The sequence below is a fragment of the Coenobita brevimanus genome, chromosome 58 (assembly GCF_032717465.1).
Source record: "Coenobita brevimanus isolate Jiangsu-jjx chromosome 58, ASM3271746v2, whole genome shotgun sequence".
Lineage (NCBI taxonomy): Eukaryota > Metazoa > Arthropoda > Malacostraca > Decapoda > Coenobitidae > Coenobita > Coenobita brevimanus.
The window spans coordinates 29,122,393-29,132,001 of NC_137011.1; positions in this window are offsets into that span (position 1 = coordinate 29,122,393).

Consider the following 9,609-nt stretch of genomic DNA (forward strand, 5'->3'; position numbering starts at 1 on the left):
AGGTGGTAGGGGGGGTGGAGGGGGATGGCGAGGAGGAAACATAGCACTCGTATGTGGAAGTGACAGGCGGTGCGGGAGCAGGGGAAGGTAGGGGGTGCGGGGTCGGGGTGGCAGAGGTGGGCGTACGGAAGGAGCACACGTGGCAGTTTCGGAGGGTGCGCGGGGTGCCGTGGTAATCCACGACAACCTGGTAGGGGTTTGGAACATGGGTGATTTTGTGGGGTCCCGTAGAGCGGGGGGCGAGTTTGTGGGGGGTGGGAAGTTGGGCGATGATGACAGTGTCGCCCGGGCTGAAAGTTTTATTTTATTTTTTTTTTTATGTGTCCAACTTCTGGGCATAAGCTTCACAGCCTGCTCTCAAGGCCCAGTAGTCCTCCTACATACCATACACCTCTCTACATGTCACCACTTCGGCGCTAACACCCACCATCCATATTGAATACATGCAAGGGCTGTCTCATACAGGACTGGTGTATTGGTATTAGCGGGGGTACTTTTATGACATGTCGGCGGGTTATCTGGTAGATCAGGAGAGTCTGCTTTTATGAAATTCAAATCCTTAAACTGTTTCCTGCCCCAGCCGGGATTCGAACCTGGGTCCATCAGGACTGCAGGCCGCCTCTCTACCGATTCAGCCACCGCCTCCCCCAGGAGGCAGTGTCGTGGCCAAGGTCCAGTGTTTTCTGTAAGTGGCGCAGCCGGCTTTTCAGAAGATGCAATGGGTCCGTGGTGGGGGCGGAGGCAGGTGGTTGCATGTGTTGGTGTAGTGGTAGCAGGAGAGGGGATTCGCCAAATATTCTCTCATGTGGGGAAACCCCGTCCTCTCGGGGACAGGAATTCATGCCCCATTGAATGATTTTCACATGGGCAGGCCAGTCGTCGTCTTTCGTAGCCTCGATGCGTGTACGTAGTTGGTTCATCAAAGTACGTTGACTACGTTCACATACTGCGTTTCCCTGTGGCCAATAAGGCGAGGAATGGGAGATTTTATATCCAAATATCTTGGCAAGTTCCTCCCAGATTTTACCAGAGAACTCTGGGGCAATGTCAGAATGAATGGCTTGAGGGATGCCAAAATAAGGGAATACGTGCCGGAGAAGGGCATCAGCGACAGCGACGGCATGATGCTCTTTCGCCAGGCAGGCTACTACAAATTTCGAATATGTGTTGACAAAAGCGATCACATATTTATACCCAGATTTGGAAGGGAGGGGGACCACTACATCTATCACCAGGAGTTGCAGGATTTATAGGCGGTGATGTGGCCAGAGGGTCCAGCGGTCCGGGTGACATCCTTTCCTAGCGCACATGCGCGGCAAGTTGCATGATCTCTTTGGCGAGGGTGGAGGGGTTTGACGCCCAGTGTCATTAAACATTTGTACTAGCTTCTTGGTACCCAGGTGGATGCCGTTACAGGCATGGAGGTGGCGTAGGGCGTCACGTGCCACATCGGGGGTCAGTAGAATATGTCCGGACGGGGTTAGAAGGTGATCGCCATGTCAGCATAGTTTGGTGAACAAGTGGGCGGGAATCCAGGGGGGTCGTTCCTTTCGGTGCCATAGGTGTAAGAGGTCCGAATCTGGCTGTACCGCGTGAATGGGAAGGCGGGAGAGGGCATCTGCCTTGGTATGCAGTTTCCCAGGCCTGTAGGAGATTTCATACTGAAATTCTTCTAGGATTTCGCACCAAGTGACGAGTTGGGCGTTATGCGAGTCCGACTGGGGCAACCATTGGAGGGACTGATGGTCAGTGATGATTGTGACCTGGGTTCCGGAAAGGTAAGCCTGATAGCGTTGGAGGGCCCAAATTATGCGGAGGCATTCTCGTATGATTGCGGCATAATTCTTCTCAGCTGGATTCGAAGTGCGGCTGGTGCAAGCAGTGATGTGTTCTCAGCCGGCTTGTACCTGGGCGAGCACGGCGCCTATTGCGGTGAGAGAAACGTCTGTGTAGAGGCGAAACGATGGGTATAATCGGGAAAGGCCACGATGGGAGCAGAGACGAGTTTGTCTTTCAGTTGTTGGAAAGCTTTTCGTCTTTCTTCAGTCCATACGAACGGTTCCTCCTTCCTGGTCAGATCATGAAGAGGCTTTGCAATTTGGGCGAATCCCTTCACGAAACGACGATAGTAGGACGTGAGTCCTAGGAAGGCGCAGACGCTGTGGACGTCCTGCGGTGGCGGTATCCACTATGGCGCGGAGCTTGTCAGGGTCCGGGGAGATTCCTGCCTGGGAGATAACATGTCCCAGGAACTAGACAGTCCTGGCGGCTAGGACACACTTAGAGGGGTGAAGTTTGAGGCCTGCCTGGCGGATCCTAGTAAAAACCTGGAGGAGGCACTGCAAATGGTCGGCCCAGGTCTGGCTAAAGACAATGACGTCGTCCAAATAGGCCAGACGCATCTCCCAAGTGAGGCCGCTCAAGACAGATTCCATTAGCCGGAAAAAGGTGGCAGGGGCATTGCAAAGGCCAAACAGCAGGATATTGAATTCAAAGTGTCAGCCGTTGCTCGTGGAGAAGGAGGTTTTGCCTCGGTGTTCTGGGTGTACCAGAACCTGCCAGTACCCAGACTGGAGGTCAAGGGTAGATAACCACGATGCCCCATGAAGGGAATCTAGGGAATCGTCGATTCATGGGAGGGGAGTGGCATCCTTGACAGTAACGTCGTTCAGGCGGCGGTAATCAATGCAAAATCGCATCGTACCATCCTTCTTTCTTACTAGAACGACGGGGGAGGACCAAGGGCTGATGGAGGGGGAAATGACGCCAGCCTCGATCATTTTGCGCACTTGGCGGTCCTCTTCCTCCCTTTATCAGGGATTCTTGCATCGGGAAGGCTGTCTGATCGGTGGGCCTGTCATATAGATCTCATGAGACAGGTATGTGGTATGCCCTATATCTGCTGGTCCGGTCGCAAACAGGTCCTGGAAATCCAGGAGGAGGTGACGTAGGGTATCTGACTGCTGGGCAGAGAGATGGTCAGGAATAGGGGGTAGGGGGGCGGGGAAGTGGGAGGAGGTTGGGGCACAGGGCTCGGCTTCCTCCATCTCTCCGATAGTGAGCCCTTTGGGGAGGGTAAGGGGGGAAGGGGCGAGGTTGACTATGCGGACGGCGGTGTGGTGGGGGGGGGAGAAAGGTGGGAGATAAAAGGCAGGCAGAAAGGGCTCCCGATGGGAGGAGGGGGGAAAACAGTACAGAGGGGCCGGAGGGCCGGTTCAGGGGCACCTAAGCCTCGTGGTGAGAAGGAATGGTAACAGCGGCGGAGATGGTAGCGGGGAAGGAAGAGGCAGGGGCGGTGGGGGGAGCACTGGGAAACAAGGGGAGGGAGCGGGGAGAAGGAAGGAGGAGGGGGGGGGAGGGAGGGAGAGAGGGGACGAATCCTCCGGCTGGGGCCGCAGCGTGCAGGTGCAAACGGCCTGGCTAGGGTGGGGTGGGGGAAGGAACTGGAGCTGTCGGTAGCGGCAGCCAATGGTAGTTCCGAGTTTTTGGAGCAAGTCCAGTCCTAAATACCCGTCGTAACTCCGGCAGGAGTCAAAAACAATAAATTGATGCTGGGTGGACACTGGCTGGTGGGTGTCGACCCGTAGGGCCCGAGTCTCCCCACGGATGGGCAGGTGGCCATCCCCCGCGTCCACAAGGTGAGTGGTGGTAGGGCGGAGTGGGCCAAAAGTCGACTTGTGACGGGAGAAATAGTGGCTGTATAAACAGGACCTGGCTGCTCCCATGTCAACTAACAGTCTGGCCTTCACGCCATTTAATTTCATCTTGTGGTACACTGGGGGGCGATACTTAGGGGTAGTGGCCCCTGCCACTGTGGGTTGGTGTGGGGGTGGGCCTAAAAATCCAGCTGTCCGGGGCTTTCATTCTCTCGTTCCTGCTCCTGCTCTCCCGTATAGGGCTCGTCCATGGGTGCCAGCTCGTCTTCTGGAGCCTCGCCTTCCAAAGAGGACACCTTACGTGAACCCAGGGCTGTGGGTCTGCAGCGAGCAGCTTTGAGCTGGTCCCGTATATTATGTAGGGGACAGCGGGAGCTGCAGGCTGTGAACTCCCGTGGGGCGGGGTGCCGGCGAGAGGGGTGTGCCATAGGTGGACTAGGTGCCGGGGTAGGGCTGGTGTGAGGCAAGGGGGGTCGTGGCATAGTTGGAGGAGCCGGGGGTTGAGTGGGAAACCTCTTCACCACATTAATCAACTGAGGAGTAGGGCAGGCGGTCAGGAGGCGCCGTAATAGCTGGATGTCCCTATCCATGTCTCCGGTTGGGTCATGGATAGTAAAGTGTCGTCTAATGACATTCGGGAGCACTCTGAGTAGAGTGTTAAACAAGTGTTGGTCCCGGGTTTCTTCGTCTGCCTCCGGGTAGGCAGCGGTAGCCAGGCGTCTTGCCTGTATCAGGGTATTGTCTAAATCCCCGTCAAATGAAAAACTATCCAATTTGGATAGAGCCACCACTCTCCCTAATGATGGAGTGGTGGCTTGAACAGCGAACTTTGTAAAGTTTTGCCAGGTGAGCTACGAGACGATTTTATGTTCGCCGCCGCTTTGCCCAATAGTGGGAGTGTGACTGCAATTTTCTGTTGGTCATTTTCAAAGCCAATATCCAGTAAGGGTTTAATTATTGTCAGATACGTGTGTATATCGTATTGGTCAGGGTCAAACCTGGGTAACTGTACGTGCGGTTTAGTTCCCATGTTGCCAAATATTTCTCACTACCTCTCTTCTACACCCTGGTCAAGAACCACCGCTGGCCACCAGTGCAATGCTAGGTGAAAAAGGCCCGACTCCTCGGTCCTAAAGCACTTAATGTGTAGCGGGGTCCTCTTTCGAGACCGGGGCTTAGTGCAATGAAAGAGAGGCAGGACACAAAAACTTCAGGCAATAACCTTTTACACGTATATTACCACAGTCAGACACAGGACAAAAACAGCAGATATTACAACACAATAAGTGACAGAAATAAAACCTTAACTAGGATATTAGTATCTCGCAGGATACTGACTTAACCAATAACAGGTGTACAGGGAACACTGGCGCGCGTGGGAGCGCGGGAAGAGTGAGTTCACACGGGGGAGGGAGGGGAAGGACTCGTGACGAGCCGGAACAGAGTTATGGTAATATTGGGAAAGGATAAGAACTACTAATTCACTCTTAGTATCACCTGATAGCAAAGGGGTTTTGACATTTGATTCTATCTCTCATTTACGTTACGTTGGCTACGGGGAGGGGATTTTGTAGGAAGCGAGGGAGTAGAGGGACACTAGATATTCACTGTGTTTACGGTAATATAAAGGGGAGGATATTACTTTCACTTCTCTATCGTTTACTAGTAACAAGGGACATAGGTATATTTTCACTACAGAGAATTCCTCAGGGGAAGAGTCTTACTGGTTTCTTATAAGGGCGTCACCTATGAGTCGGATTCCTCAGAACTCACTCACTGTACTCGTTCTTATTCATTCGCCCGTGATTTCACTCACCCCGACATTTGACATACATTAAGTCACTATATCACTAACCTGTTTTCTAGGGCAACGTCACACTTAATATAATTTCCTTCACTAGTCCTGGGGCAATACCACACTTGACATAATTCACTCGTGTCGTGGGGGCGGTGGGGAGACACGCCGGCGTCTATTCTGCCGGACTAGGGGCACCGCCAAGGAAGGGCGTGCTGAGAGGGCACGGGACGGCTCGCAGGGGCGTCTTCTCACGTCCAGGGCTGCACGTGGCACAAGGGCCCGTAGTCTCCGGGCTAGGGTTAGGGGTGTGGCCCTCAGGGCTGGGGCCAAACAGGTCCAGAAGTCTCTGGCTCCAGTTTCGGCCGGAGGTGGAGGTCTTTCGCTGTCTCTTGGGCATGGAGAGGTTGCGCCCGGGGGTCCTGGAGAGGGCCCGGAGAGGCTGAGGGCTGCGGTCCCCAGAATCAAGGGGCGCCATCAGGTGGGGGCTGCGGCACCGTCCTGCATTAAGGTCCGACAGGTGAGTCTTCTCCAGGGCCAGGCGTAGGGACCGGAGGCCAGGAGAAGCCGTTAGGCCTTGCAGGTTCTCTCTGGTGCTGGGGAGCCGGGCGCCTGTCTCACGCAGGGGCGATGTCAACACCTCCTTCTGGCCATGGGGCCCAGCAATAGGCCGTGGCTGTGTGGGGAAGTCAGCGCGCCTCTGGTCACCTCTCAAGTGACCGTTGACCTGTCTCTTCTGCAGGAGGGGGGAGCGGCAATTGGCCGTCTCAGGGGCAGTGCCTTTGGAGCGGCAATTGGCCATCTCAGGGGCAGCACCTCCAGAGCGGCAATAGGCCGTCTCCTTCGGCAGGAGGGGGGAGTGGCAATCGGCCGTCTCGGGGGCAGCACCTCCAGAGCGGCAATAGGCCGTCTCCTTCGGCAGGAGGGGTGAGCGGCAATAGGCCGTCTCGGGGGCAGTGCCTTCAGAGCGGCAATAGGCCGTCTCCTTCGGCAGGAGGGGTGAACAGCAACAGGCTGTCTCAGGGGCAGCGCTTCCAGAGCGGCAATAGGCCGTCTCCTTCGGCAGGAGGGAGGAGCGGCAATCGGCCATCTCCTGAGGCAGAAGAGATGAGCGGCAATAGGCCGTCTCGGAGGAAACACCTTCAGTGCGACGCTTGGCCAACTGACGAAGGCGGGAGCGGCAATTGGCCATCCCCAGAGGGGTGCTGTCGGAAACTGAGAAATCAGTTCCACCCCGGTCTGATCCAGCAATCCCACTCCCTGAAGGTAGTGTCCTCCTCCTGCTAGGGTGGCAGTGTGGCGGTTGGGTGTTATAAGGGCATTCAGCCCGGGCTGGCTTATGCCGTTGTCGTATTGGATCCCCTAGTGTGAGTGTGGCTACTCCGTGGGGTCCGGGTAGGGGTGTCCGTATATTTCTGGGGGCACTGCGCTGTTCCTCTCTCACTGCGGTTCTGGGGGCACAACTACACTGTTTCTCTCTCACTGTGTTTCTGGGGGCACTATGCTGTTTTTCCCTCTCCTCGTTTCCAGGGGCACTGACTTGCAAGCCACGCATTTCAGTATGCGACACTGGTTCAACCACAGCACCCCTATACCTGCTTGACAGAGCGAGCCGAACACCACCACCCCAGGAGGAGGGTACAGGAAGGTGACCCCCACCCCACAAGATGACAGGGAGGCTATCTCACCTGCCGAGCCTTCCCAGCAAGAGCGACTTATCTCCCCCATGACCTGACGCCCCACTTCCCTGCAGCCAGACCACCAGGCAGTATGCAGGTTGAGTGCACTACACTCCAGTGGAGGAAGCACTCGCCAGAATCGGGGTGGGACTTACAACCCCCAAGTCCCAAGCAAGCCCTCAGATGCCGTATCCAGCGGATTGGCCTTCACAAGAGGAGAGGATTCCACTGGAGCCTCTAGCTTTGCTATACCCCAGGGCAGCAGCGGCACAGTAGAGTCTGCTGGACCTACTGTGGGTGGAGTGACAGCCGGTTCTCCACCTTTGCCACCCACCTTCGGGAGCCAGCACGTCGGCACGTCCTACAGATGATTTTCGCTGGTTCTCCCCAGGAGGAAGGCAGGCCTGGAGGTAGACTCCGCTGGAGTTACTTAAGTGGGACAGACCACCGGTTGTCTCCCAAGCTGCCCCAACCCCGGCGACAGGAGGCCAGAGTCCACCGGACCTGTGGCATTGGCCAGGAGTGACCGCTGGGCCTCGCCTCCCCATCATCCCCAGGACAAGTGTCCCAGCCACGGCGGCAGAGGGACAGAGTCTGCCAGACCTGTGGCATTCTCCTGGAGAGCCCGTCGGGCCTCCCTCTTCCATTGTCCCCGGGACAGGTGCCCCAGCCGCAGCGGCAGAGGGACAGAGTTGGCTGGACCTGTGGCAAATGCTAGGAGTGCCTGCCGGGCCTCTCCCTCTTGCCTTCCTCGGGCTTAGCACCTGAAGGAATGTCCTCCGGACCTCCTGTCGCCTCTGTCCAACACAGGAACCTAGGCAGTGCCCGCTGGGTCTGCCTGGACGAGTGAGCACCCACTGGGTCTCTCTCTTGCTCCCTGGTCCGGAGTTCTGGCAGGGACCGTCAGGCCTGACAAGCAGGGCAGCAGGCCGTTGGTCGCTCCCCCTCGGCAACCCTCGAGGTTCCTACAGAGGGTGACGCCCCTTGCTCAGTCCACCCCTCCTATGGTGGAGCAAGGCACCTCTCTCCCTGCCCCTCTCCCCAGGATAGTGGGAATTGCTCCCCCGCAGGCAGCCCACCTGTGACCAGCCAGGACGAGGCTATGCCGAGGCCAGGCATCCTGTTGCTGCGACTCCACCACCGCCCCCGGCAGGCGCTGATGGACTCCTCCAAAGTGAGCGGCCGCAGACCACCTCTGGCGGCCTCTTCCCCCAGGCAAGACCACAGCCCCCAGAGGAGGCAGACAGCCCCTACCGCCCACCACTGCCGCCAGACCCCTCCTGACGAAGGCGGCTGCAGTCCACTCCTGACGACCACCCCTCCCAGACGGGACCGCGGCATTGGAAGGGCGCTGCCCCACCTGCAGCCGACCCTTGGCCTCGGCCTACTCAGGTCCACCCCCAGGACCCCTGCTACCAAGAAGGGCTGGCACCGTGCCGTGTGACTCCTGGCCCTATTTGGCCCTAGTCCAGAGGGCCACTCCTCACCCAGGGCCCCTGTGAAGAGAAGGCCACCCACCACTCCGTCCACCAGCTCCTGTAGAGCCGGTGGCGGTCCAGACAGTGACCAACCCCGTGAGCACACCCCTGACGGCCCGCCCCCTACACCCGGCTGCCACCTGCGACTTCCTATCTATAATCGCGGCTCACGACTCTAAGGTTGTTGTTATCGTACCCTGGCAACCTACCATTCAAAAGTGCGTCTGATTTCGTGTATAATATGAGACACATGTGATTCGTGTATAATATATTCGTGTATAATAATAGTCTTGTATAATATGTTCATGCATAATAATATGATTCGTGTATAATATGATACTAAATCGGACGCACATTTTGAATGATAGGTTGGCAGGGTACGATAATGACAACCTCAGAGTCGAGCGCCGCGACTATAGTGGGTCTCGCACCACGCCCTGGTGCCCCCTTCCGCCTGTGTCCGTGAGTAAAAGACTCTAAGGTTCCGTCCCCTGGTGGTGTTAGTGTTTAAAAGCAGACCCTCCCCACTGCCCCCAGTGTTGCCCTCCCCCCATTCCCCCTTGTTTGGATCAATGGATTTGCAACATCAGGGGGAAACTCACGTTGACAACCAGTGCTGGCACAAGACGGGAGGCCCTGGTCGTTTCTCCCTAGTGTGACTTCCCCCCCTTTTGCAATACACCTCGAACTACCTTTGAGTACCAGTATTGTGCCCCTCTCCCTGCGTCGTCATACCCCCCTGTTAGACTTATTCCCTATATACTGAGTGTCTGTAACATGGGTTTACTCTCTGTGACTGACCTATATGCGAATTCTATGTAATGATAGTGCCCTCCGTCCCTGTCACGTGAGTAGAGTATACGTGGTATATTCCCTTGTCCTATGTCATGCGTGTGCTACATAAGTTAGCCGACTCCGTCTGTCACGCAAATGTATCATAGGTAGTGTAAGGTTCCGTCTGTCACGCGAATGGTTGTGGAAAGGGAATGTGTTTCCGTTTC